General features: G+C 37.5%; 1 protein-coding gene across 3 annotated transcripts in view; it reads left to right on the forward strand.

The window, feature by feature from the left end:
- Positions 1-12,897, forward strand: part of CTNND2 (catenin delta 2) — a 394,794-nt gene that overhangs the window by 364,114 nt on the left and 17,783 nt on the right. The gene's annotated exons all lie outside the window — the stretch shown is intronic.

Below are 12,897 nucleotides of genomic sequence, written 5' to 3' on the forward strand. Positions count from 1 at the left end.
TGTAGAAACCTATGTATATATATGTATATATTACTTCTAATAAAATATTTAGAGAAAATAGGAATTTGCATGTTTTTGCTGGTAACACAGGACACAGTGGTTATGCTATTTCTTTTGGTTTATTTTTCCTCTACTAAATTTACCTGGAAGAGAGAAGACATCAGAGAAGATCTCGTTGTAATACCTCAGGCATAAATATCTATCAAGGTTAGGGTAAATCCTTTAATCTCTATGTTACAGGAATACGATTTTTTAAAATGCCCAGCATTTCATCATGCTGTGTGACATCCCTTTATTATGTTGATCAGGAATTAAGCAAATTCCTAAATTGATATTAAATAAAGGAAATGTGAAACATTCATGTGGAATTAACTTATTCATGCATTTTAAAAGCATCATCTGAGTAATTCTGGGAAATACAGACCCTATAAATAATATAGCAAAAGAAATTATAGTCTTCAAATACATATTTCCTATTTCAGTCTGTCTTACATAAAAAGATGTTACTTTTAAATGAACATTTTAAATGTGGCTTTTTATCAAATGACAATTCAGTTAAATAATTATGAAATTGTTATTGGTTTGAATACCAGAGAAAAATTGGTATTATTGATTTTTGTGTTTGTGATTTGAATTATTATTAATTCTACATTTCGTGCTGTATATTAGCCTCCAGTGTTCATGTAAGGTAGGTTTTCCCTTCCCAACACATGTGCAAATATGAAGTATTTCTTCATTAAAGTGAAGATACATTTCCTATTTCACAGACAATAGCAAGTAGTAGCTGCAGGCCAAAGAATTACCTGTTAATCTTTTCAGTCTTTCTTAGAGACAAAAGACACTTTAGTGGAATGGTATGTTAGTCTGGAATTTTCTTTTTCTTTTTAGCTTGATACAATTTTTTTTCGCCATGATTAGAACTAGGCTGCATCACCACACCTTATAAACTTAACGTTTGACTTAACTCCTCTTTTGATTGCATATGCCTTCCCAGGGATTGATTTTCTAAGAGTCATTCAAAACTGTCAAGTAAATTTTAGCATTTGTGTATTTTTCATTGCTGATTTCCTGCTTAAGTAATATATCGTTTGTCTCTACAATAGCAGTTTACAAAATTTATAAAATTTAGCAAGATCGTTCAGTCTAAAGGGGAAATTGTTCAGATAAATTGAGCTGAGCTATACAAGTAAAAACTTAGGGATATGCAAAAGTATTCACTTGTAAAAATGGTATATAAACTGTTCTTGTATTGGGGAAAAAAAAAAGAGAGAGAGAGAAAAGGAAGGAGATTCTCAGCATCTAGCATAACAGAAATATAGTAAGTCTTTTCACCTAGCTGTTTTATCATGATTTGGCAAATTTTTAAGAACAGTTTAGAAAAAAAGATGGCATGTATGTAGCTGAAGTATTATAAGATGTGAAGTCAAACTGAATATTATTCAGATTTTATTTTAATGCCAAGAATTGTCATTTCACTTATGCAGTCAAGCAGATAATTTTTGATTTTGATAATATTTGATTTTCCTGACTTAGCCAACGTATCAAGTAATATTTTTCTGAGTTCTTTTTACCCCTTTGGAATTCTTAACAATACCAGAAAAAAGAGAAGGGACTGCTATTACACTGTTACAATTTTTTTTTGTATTTTACATGGCCTAAAGTTACTGTTACCTTTGACAATATATGAAATACCCCATTTATTAGTATATAGGTAAAGAGTACTGTGACTAGGACAAAGCTCAGCATTAGCTGAATAACAAAAGGGAAACATATTCTAGCCTAGTTCTGTGCTGAATTCTACTTCCAGCCTTTACATACGTACAAAGAGGGCAAAAAGTCTTTCAGAATCCAAAATGCTAACAGTATTACATATACGATGATGACAACACATGATGGAGTATCAAAACTTGTGTTTCTATTTCAGTCTTTAGAGGTATATATTTTCAAATGTCTTATGCTTCTGAATTCCATCATATTTACTGTATAATAGACTTCATTTATTTTTATAATTTTGTATTTGTTAAATTCTCTGTGATATTCCTCTCAAATGTTTGTTTCCAATGCATTATCATGTACCATTGCTTTAGTCGTGTTTCACTTATTTCAGTATTTGTTTCTTTGTAAAGCATTTTACATTTACTACTGTATTTTAAAAGTTAGCAATGAGATACAGTCTATACTCAATTGAATATTCAATACTGATGATAGTATTTTCATGAAAACCATCCTGCGTAGCTAAAGCCAAACTTTGCCTGTCCTTATATTGTTTTGGTAGAGGCTCTTTTACTAAATGGTATTCAGAAAAATTAAATGTGATTACTAAGATCAGTTAAAGCAAAGTTAATCATCCCACTCCTCGCAAATACACAGGTATCTGTGCAACTACATATCTGATATGTGCTGGTAAATATCTGTATGTGCATGTATCTGTGTACTTGAACATGTGTACATGTATGTAAAATGTACTCACAACACAGCATGGACTTAGAAGATGCTGCCTTTAAGCATGATGTTTGAACAGAGAGACTGGGAATTCCTAAAAGAATAAACCTTGATGGTTTGAGCTGTGAACTTAGAAAATACCTGCAGCTGTGCTTGACTGTGGCTTTTCCCAGGAGGGCCTTAAAGGCACGTTAGTGCTTTCCTTTAACATTAGCATTGTAACAAGTCTGCTTCAAAAAGCAGATTCAGAAGTGGCTGCACTAAATTATCAGTAAGAGGTGTGTAGAAGCTGACAGCATTCTCATCCCAAACCTGCTGGTCTCAAGAGGTGCTAAACAAATCAGGAAAGAATCAAAGTTTTTCCAAACCATTCACTAGATTGAACCATACATGTATGTGATGCCAAAGCATTCTCAGCACTGATAGTGTATCTCTTGGTAAGCTCTAGCTTACTTTTGTGGGAACCACTAGGCATTTTTCACTTGAAAACCCAATTCCATTTTTAGATGACTAAGTATAGATTTTAAAGACAGAAATTTAAACTTATGGTTGTGTAAAGTCTGTCTCTCTAAGGTACTCCACCTTTTGAACTTTGCTGAAGTAAAGAACATTTAAAATGCAACCCAGGAGTGAGTATGTTTGACTTAGAGCCTTCTTTCTGAAGGGAATTATATAACTGAAGTTTCTTAAATATCCTTAGGGTAAGGGAGTCTGAAGAGGTATGCAGAAGTGGAAGCTCACAGCTACAGAATTTTTCCCCTCAAAAGCACAGTTTCTCAGAATAAGACTAGGTTTTAATACTTGAATACAAAACAAGAAAATTATATGCATATCCTTTTGGACTGGGAACATTCCCACTCCACTTAAATAATGTATTAAAATTTTAAATATATATTTAAATAATACCAGTTAGTGGCAAACAAAACTAAGCTCAGTTCAGATGTTCAATACTGGAAAGTCCTTTCTGTAGTTAAAAACATTGTCTTGTAATGATATATGCTAGGGTAAACCATTTTTATTCATGTCAATCTTTATCCCAAAAACTCACTCAAGGAACACTTCTACCTTTCACAGTTAAATATCATCCTTAATTTACTTAATTTAGTCAATTTTTGCATATCTAGGTTCAGACAGAGATAAAAGCACATGCATGCAATTATGGGCAATAAATTCAGTTTTTCCCAGAAAACTTGAACCAATACGTCAGAGAGCTGCTTATAGTTTTGCAAAGGAATCAAATCAGCAGAGCTTTTCCTGATAATGGAATATGCAAGCACAAGAGAGGGGATGGAAATTAAATTGCATTCATTATTATGGTTCTCAAAGAGTATTTTCTTTTCATAGGTAAACAGTCAATCTGTGATGGTATGACACGTAGCACTGGTCATCTTTTGCTGGTGCTCCTGTGTGATGCTGTACTTATGCTATCAAAATCCTAGTTCTTATGGGTTCTGTAAGAGATTAAAAGTGTTTGTTTAATGTGGCTAGAACATGTAAATTCAATCAGAGTTTGATGAAATTTTAAGCTCAGAGTTTGATGAAATATTAAGCTGGTAGGGTGATATCCTATTCTCAATTATCTTATTTTCTGACCTAATAATGAGTGGTGAAAAAATAGCTGGAAGTCCTTCCTGTTTATTTCCTCTTATCTTCCTAAAATGGCTAACAGAATACCAAAATGACCAAAACATGTCTGCCAATATAGACTCTGAGAAAGAACCCTTGTATTTTGAAAGGTGTCTCTTTTCTAGTACCCGTGCTTTGTTCTGAGCTGTTTTACTTTATTTACTAGATGATATAGTTCATCTTGATAAAAGAGCTATAGCTTCTTCTTCCCACAAGAAGGAGAAATGAAAAGTCTCACTGACAGTTTCTAAATGGTTTTTATTACTTGCAGTTTTACAAAGTGCTTATAAAGTTGTGTTTCCTCCATAGAGATACAGGCTTTGGTGCGATAGTATATTCTGATTTGATGTAACAGTACTAAAGGTCTTATTTACTGAACGGAAAACTCTTAGTGGTATTTCAGTAAAATACAAATGCAGGTCTCTTTCTTAATGTCTGTGTATGTTCGTTAACTGCATGTTTGAAGATGAATGTCCTTAAAACTGAGGCAGCTTAATAACAGTCACTCAGATCTTTAACTCTCTAATTTAAGCATATTTTTGCAAGATCTTTTGAAAGGAAACCAAGGACATCAGGGGTTTATCTAGTGATTTTATCTGAAGGGTCACCGATTCCTTGTTTGTCAGACAGCTACACTTTTGAACAAAGTGATTCCCAGTGCTGCTCCTTAGGAGGCACAAAACCCTAAGGGGTCTTGGTCACAATCATTGTAGGTAATCCTACCATTTTCATAAGAACCAGCTGTGCAAATTTTGTTCTGATGATGATTTTATCATGGTTTGTGTTCACAGGTATAACAGGAAGGTTGTATTTGGTTGATCTATGATTTGATACATACAAAATAAGTAAGGTGTGTTGGATGTTTTTTTGGTTGGGTTGTCCCTGGCAAAACCTAGAGATTGCATTTATAGGGCATAAGCATGTTAAGAGAGCTTAACATTACTGGGATTAAAATAACAAAACAAGTCAAAAATTATTGTAAACACTTTCTTGGACAGTTTTCTTTGTGCATATGAGATAGAAGCAAAAACAGTTCTTTGTGATTTTTATAATTTAAATTGTAGAACATGCCTGATGCAGGGCAAAATAGAAAAGGAGCAGAAGTTCTAGCTGAAGGGCCAGATACTGCATCATTTCCTGTGAAATATATTTGAATAATTTTATTTCTGTATAAGAGGCAAAGTGATACTTTGAAAAATGAATTTATTTCATTTTATTGCAGTGTTTTGAAAGGTTTATTATTTGGCTGCATATAAGCTGAGCGAAATGAATAATGAACTCTGCTGTATCTGAAATCTTGTCCTTGATGCTTTGCCTCACGTACAGTTCCCTTTTCTTACAGCTATTTTATTCATCAGATTAGGTCTTGTCATCTTTGCAACTCACAAAACAGGAAATCAATAATTAATTATGGATAGGTAAAGCAATGCCTCAGTGACTTCCTGAACCCCCCAGAGCTGCGCTGTATAAAACAACCAGGGATAGTTATCTAGCTGTTTTTCACTTGGCTAGATTTGGCAAGCAATTAACATATCTCTCCCTTATAGTTTGGCTCTCCACTGCTAAAATCAAGGGATGAGATCTAACGTTACGGTAGGAGATGTGATTAGAAGATGATAATGCTACCAACAAAACATTTGGGGAAAAAAAAAAATAAACTGGACAAGGCTATCTAAGGTACTTTAAAAGAAAAAATGGGTGGTGCTCTCCAAAGTACCTCAGGCTTTGCAATGACAAGTGAAAATCAGGGAGAGAAAATGTTGTAGATGAGTTTGGTGTGGAAGGCTGACAATCGGGGAAAAATGGCTCTGCTCGCAGGGCCGCTGAGGTGGCAGCTGGGAGGTTTGTGTCTCGTGTAGCAAAGGAGTCTAACTGCTGATTGTGAAAATGGCACTTTAAAGACCCTACAGAAAACTTAATAATCCTCATTCAGCGCCAGGCAGTTCTGTTGTGGTAAATGATTGTCTGGCTGGGAACTTTTTTAGCCTCATGCTGCCCTGAATGGATATTCCTCTTACAACTTCATAAGAAATTGAAGTTTCTCTGTGTCTGCAATGCAGATGTTGTCATGTATAAGTAAAACACATTTGTACATTTAAATTTGGAGTAAAAACGAAAGAAATCCTGAAGTCGAGCCCACTGCATATGGTAAGAGGGGACTGATGTGGTGTGCGTCCTAAGCACAGCCACACAGACCTGGCCAGGGAGTCCCTCAGTGAGTAGACATCGAGGGCTGAAAGCCACCAGGAGGAGTGGCCGATCTGCTGGCAGCTCTGCCACCCAGCTGGCTTGCTCCTTCACCTCCCAGCTCAGCCACCCTTGCTCTTCGTATTCACTCGAGGGATTGCACTGCTCCTGAAATGCCCTCAGTGGGATCCCTGCCCACTTCCCTCAGTTACGCTGGGACAAGGGAGGGTTGGGAGGCCTTCATCCCAAGCTCAAGCAGCTTCAGGTGTCTTCCTCCCAGCATAACGTGTTGTCAGCAAGTCAGCATAGCACCATCATCAGAAGGCATGGAAAGCAAACTCTATTGTCCTTTGACCACTTCCAGTTATTACAACTATATGGTACAAGTGGTTGTACTGTGAGCAACTTTATCCAAATAATTATAATATTGTTAGCTCCACCAAACCTGTGTAATATCTCTGTTTTAAGTAACTTTCTGGCTTTCATAAGCTGTGTTATTAAGACTATATACACAAATACTAAAACCCTCAAATTAATGTGAGCTTGGATAATCCATGTCTTTATTTCATGTATTTGTGGATTTTGAGGGCATGGCTCATAACTATTTGGGAGAGGAGGGGAAACAGGAGAACTAGAGTCAGCAGTCCTATGTCTGTTGAAGTTAGTGAAATTACTCCAGATTTCCACCTGCAGGCTTAATGCAGAATCAGTTTGAAGGATCTAACTCAGAAGCACGCAACTAGTGTGTAAACTGGGACAATGCCAGGATCTTCCAGGCACAATCCCTACCCCTCTGTTCAACAACATATCTTATGTTGTTATCTTATATCATCTTAACATGTCTTGAGTTCCCATTTTGGAAGTAAAAGACGAAACCCTTGGAGTATAAATGTCAAATTCCTCTTTATAAGTGTTTGTAACTTAGCTGATGGCATTAATAAATAAATAAATAAATAGTCAAATAAATAGATTAATTCAGAATACATTATGAAGCAGATCAGTGGCCAGGAATTCCCTACTGTTTTTGAGTTTTCCTTGAAAAAAAAAAAAAAAAAAAAAAAACAAGTAAATCTAGAAAGGACAATCTTCTCAAGAATTGTGTACTGGTAGTAGGAATTGGCATTGTAAATTTAAACCCCAGAATTGAACACCTTTATTTTTTAACATATATGGTCTATCTAGAATTAGTTGGTTGGTTTGTTTGTTTGTTTCAGGAGTGTTTCCAGCATCAGGGACATTTTTAATTCTGTTGAAATCCCTCTTTCAAAGTAAACACACTTCGAGTACAAAGGCAGGGGCCTTTGTAGAGAACAGCCATCTCTCCTGTCCTTCAGCCGCTGACATTTCCTTGCCAGCCACTTTACTAGCACACACAGTGCAGTCCTGCTAGGGAGCTGAAAATTCATGTGTGTTCGCGGTGGTGGTTTGGGTCTGCTGGAGTGGTGCCAGTGGGGAGAGAGAAGCCAGACTCGCTGTCTCAGTAGCAATATTGATGGAGCAGCCTCCTGAGGAGCCCTGGGAAATGTATTCGTTCTTCTTTCTGCCCCCCCTATTGGAACAAAACTATGTGATCCCAGGTTGTAAAGCCTAATGATAAATTTGATGGTTGCTAAACATTTATATTTATGTCAAAAATCCCATTCAGGAGCTTAGTTAGATACATGTGTGGATCACCCCAGCCTTGTTATCATTTCCCATTTCTCACCACAGTCAAGTGACGCACATAACTTTCATATGTCGAGGTACATAGATAATTTGATACAGTTCTGATTTCAGTTACGTCTCAGTGTCGTGACAACACATTCCAGTGAAGAATTGCCCAAACCTGTGTAAGTCTGATGTGCCTTGACTTAGTTCACATCAGATTTATCTTTTACTGTAGACAGTGTCATGCTGGAGCACACCAGTCAGAAAGTTTCATGTAACCTGACAGCAGGGCCTGAGCTCGTGAAAAAGGCAAAACCAGCAGCTCCTGCAGCAATTTCTGGATGAGTTTCAAAGCAAGTTCATCCAATGTTATGTATTTTCTTACAGACACCTTGCCTTATTGCACTATTGTCCACTTGTGGTGGGTCTAGTTACTGTTTCCTGCAAGTGGTTGCCTCTTAAACTTTTACATTTCTACAGCTTATTACCACAAGCAATTATTATTACAATTAATATACTGGAACCAGTAAAATGCCAGCTTACAGGTAGGAAGAAGGACAAAACAGGTCTGGTCCTGTATGCTCTAAGTCAATGGGCTGTTAAATCAAACGTGAGCAGGATCAGGCCTGAGGCAAGAAGTAGCATGGTGGGGAGTTGGCAAACTGAAAAGGGGGAGGGACACATCTTCTGTAGTTTCTAGGAGTTTGGCTGTTTCATTATCAGAGTTGTTGCATCATTTTTGTTTCTTTTCCCTAGTGAGATTTTTCTGCTTTTGAGGACCTGACAAGGATGTTAGGACCTCAGTGGTTAGGAGTCACTCAGGGCAGAAAATGCTCTTCAGAATGGAAGGGTATTTCTCTGTTTGCAGCCATAGTAGTTTTTCTACGCCACTGGTTACTTTCAAGTCAGTGTCATCATACCAGCTGATCAGCATAATCCACCAGAGGGTAGGGTTTCTTTTATTTTTTCTGCATGGCAGTTTGCATCTGAGCTGATGTGGGATTTCTTTCTGAGCAGATGCCACGAGGTCATCCATGCTGGCCGTATCTGTCCCCAGCCACTCCATTTTTTGTCCCTTAGCCACACCATTTTGTCTTACCCCTCTCACCTCCTGGGTCTGTGAATTCTTCAGGCAGGAGCTCTTTCCCTGTTGTGTCTCTGTGTGTCGCTTCCAATCAGGTTTTAATTTCATTCAGTCCTCTTGGTGTTACTGTACTACAAATGAGAGAAATAGCGTGTATGGTATCACCCACCTCAGGAGGACACCACCTGAAGTCAAGGACTCTGCTACCACAGAGCTATGGAAATTTGAACACATTTGGAAATTGTGTTCACACAAAAAATTTGAGCACAATATGGAAATTTCAAACAGAATAGAAAACTACTCTCTCTTTTCTCTTACATTTTAAACATGAAAAAGAATAATGGAGAAAACCCAAATTATCTTTTTATAAGATAAAATACCTAGGTAATAATAGGTATTTGGCACAGTAAGCTTAGTCACCCTGACTAAATCATTATTTCATATGGGCCTGAAGAAAATTATTTTCAAAATGAGTCTGAGTTGAGCAGGGAGACCAAGGACCTGTTGACTCCTTAAGCCCAGTAAGAGGTGTTCAGTGAGACTACAATATCACACTTATTTTCTGCAGTGATCCAACCTCCACCCCAATTCCTGCATTATAATCCCTACAGCTTTCCAAGGAGCATGTGATCAGAAACACATCATCACAGATTGAGCTTTAACACATACCCTTTAACATCTGACTTAACAGAGTGCAATTGAGGGAAAATGCATATATTCGTTATAGCCAAAATATAGAGAAAAGCCCAACAGAAGATATTTTGGAAGAGATGGTAGGAACACAGGATGATATTTCTGTGCTCTGGTTGTTCTGTGCCTTCCTGTAGTGTGCAGTTGCTACCTATTAATTAATTGCTGCCAGTTAACAAATGCCATCCATTCTGTAACAGAACTACATTGAATTTCTTTTCAATCTGTCAGGTCCTTTTGTCTCCCTCTTCCTCTCCTAGATCATGTTTGTGGCTGGTAAATTGGCTTCTGAAATGCAGTCTCACACACTTGGCTGTTGAGTTAGCTTTTGTCTCTGCAGGACACTTATATACTGTACCTTTAAGTACCCAAATCAATTTAATTAAATTTCATTACAGGCACTAGAGCTGAAACAAACTAATGAAAGCAGCCATCACGTCAGGTGGTATTTATCTCGGCATTAAATTGAAAATACTCCCTTTAGGCTCTTAAAAATTAGTTTCAATATTTAACACTAATAGCTTTTGGAATTGTTGATGGGGATAGTTTTAATGAATTTGTTACAAACTGTTTACCTTTCCAAAGAAAGGAACTTTTTTCTTCTAACAGAGGAGAGCTAAAGACAGATCACTTAAAATTATTAACGTTTTGAAATACTATGGCATCTGTGAGCTGGCCATAATGCTCTTGAGAAACACCATGAAGTTGTTCATACAGTGACAGTAATATGCCTTGTTTAGTCAAAAGCAATGCCAAGTCGCAGCAATATTCATGCTAAAGTTCACTCTTGGCCCAACTTATTGAGTTGATCATGCTTGCAAACTTGAAAGTTATATAGCACATTTTATTTGAAGACTTTACAACAGACGTTACCCTCAGCAAAGAGAAAAGTTAAGATTTGCAGGGAGAAGAGGGGCAAAAAATCTGCCACAGAGAAGAATGCCATTGCTAGCATCCTAGCTGCAGCTGGATTTCATTCCCTAATGGGTGAGGTACCTTGCAATGCTCTTGGTGAGGAAGCAATGCTGACAAAGTATCTGTTAATACTCCACAGAACAGAACTGGTGCCACACACAGTTTCTCTGCAGTCTGTAGGACCACGCACATTACAGGGATTTCATCCACTTCCCATCAGAATAGTGGGTCTAGATGTTAATGTGAACAATACAGAGAGAGGAGGGAGTAGGGAATGGGAGAAAATTTAGACTTAGGGGAAGGTTTGGGTCACTATTTTTCTGAATTAAAATAAAAATAAACTATTTAAGCTACTCACATGCTAAGTTCACACTGTAAGTTTGTAGAAGTTTATGTCAATTCATGGAGCACAATCATGCCTCCTACATTCATTTTCTAACTCTAGTTGTCACAGCTTGTACAATTCCAGTTTCTAATGTGGACAGGATCTAGAAAATGCAAACTTGTACTCTAGCTTTAATAATTCATAATTCATAGCGTTACTAAGCATTCATCTTCTAATGGATAATTTGAAAAAAGATTTATCTGGAAAAGATGGAAGATAGTAACAAGGGCTTTGTACACCTCCTTTCACCAGGGGCTGACCTTTCTGTAAAGAGTTTTTCCTGAATTTCTTGATGGTTCCCTTTGCAAACAATCCCAGAGTCTCACTTGAGCAGCTCAGGCTTTGCTGAGGTACTGGAACAGGTACAAAATCTCCAGCACACTCCGCAGGCTCAGTCCCTTGATCGTCTCGATCAAAGGATGCATCAGGGAGTGCTATGCCTCTGCTGTGACCCACATGCCAGGGAGTTATTTGTGGGAAACAAAAGTGCAAAAGGACAGTGTGCATGGCCATGTGTGCATCCAGATACATGGAGCTGGAAGCATTTCAGAGTTGCACTGCCTCAGCATGGCAGGTATCTCCTTCTCTTGCAGGTAGATGGGAATAAATAGCCTTTTCTGTTTCAGCAAAGGAGTCTGCTTAAAAGAACTAAATGGTTAGCAAAATGTAACACAGTGAATTATAGAGGTCACCTTTCTTAAAAGAACTTCAGACCCTGGAGAATGAGAAAGAGGGGAACCATTTTTCCTCAGCAGGATAAAGGCACGGGCTTCTTATGTTTGTGGCTTCATTTGTATAGTAGAAAAAATACCATGGAAGTTAAATAACACAAAAGTATTTTACTTACAGTTTTGATGCTTGGATAAGATGATTAGATGTAAGCTGTTAATTATAAGCCATCAGTTCTTTTTAAAAACCTATATGCATGTATTGAGAGGTTTCTAATAATTTCCAATTTGATTCAGCATTAAGTAGTTAGGGGGTTACAGATGTTTTTGTTAGCGCTCTTATCCTCCCTCCACGTTGGAGGACAATGCTTGTGTAAAAGTGGCTTGTTGGAAATGAAAGATTAGATATAGAAATTTTTGGCTTAAGCAGTATTAAAGATTAGCTGTTTCTTTTTCAAGAATTCTTACTATCTTATATTGATTAACCGGTTTTCTTCCTCATAATTTCTTACATGACTGTCATGAAATACAAGATGCAGTTCATTAACATGACTGACCCCCGTGGACATATGCTCACTACCTATTTTAGGGAAAATAATGATCCCACTAGAAAAGCCATGGCCCATATCTCTCTCCTCCATTTTTTTCTGTTAAACTCATGACTGAGATATACCCGTGTTTACACAAATGCATTATGTAAGGAGTACAGACGTTCAGAATCTGTAGGTAGGTGTCAAGTCTGTCTCTCCTAATATACTTACAACATTTCCCTCTGCACCAAATGTAAGTGCCTTCTTTCTTCCTGCTGTTTTCAAAAGAGAAGCCTGTTACACTCTTGCTGAGTTCCATTTCATAGAAGTTTAGTGGAAAGGAAGCATTGAAGCCATCCCCTACTGCAGCTCAGAGTGCCTGGTGCCTGTGGAGGGCACAAAGCTGGAGAGATGGCTTGTGCCAAGGCAGAGGTGGGAGAGGGTGGGCGTCACAGCTGGATGTCAGGAGCAGCCTATGGTGGAAATATCCTTTTCAGCCCCAAAGCAGAGTTGTTTTTCTGTAAGCAAGAGTGAAATTCCAGCTTGTTGTTGTTGTTGTTGTTGGCAATATTATATAATGTTTTTGTTTTTTATCCAGCACAGTATTTCACTGCAACTTTTTGTTTAGTGCCATGCCAGGTGCTTGCCTCAGTTTCCACTAAGCACAACAGAAAGTAGGCATTTTTAGACTGTATCTTGAGTGTTAGACTGGGCAAACTCAAT

The sequence above is a fragment of the Aythya marila genome (assembly GCF_965140915.1).
Source record: "Aythya marila genome assembly, chromosome: 2".
NCBI classification, from domain to species: domain Eukaryota; kingdom Metazoa; phylum Chordata; class Aves; order Anseriformes; family Anatidae; genus Aythya; species Aythya marila.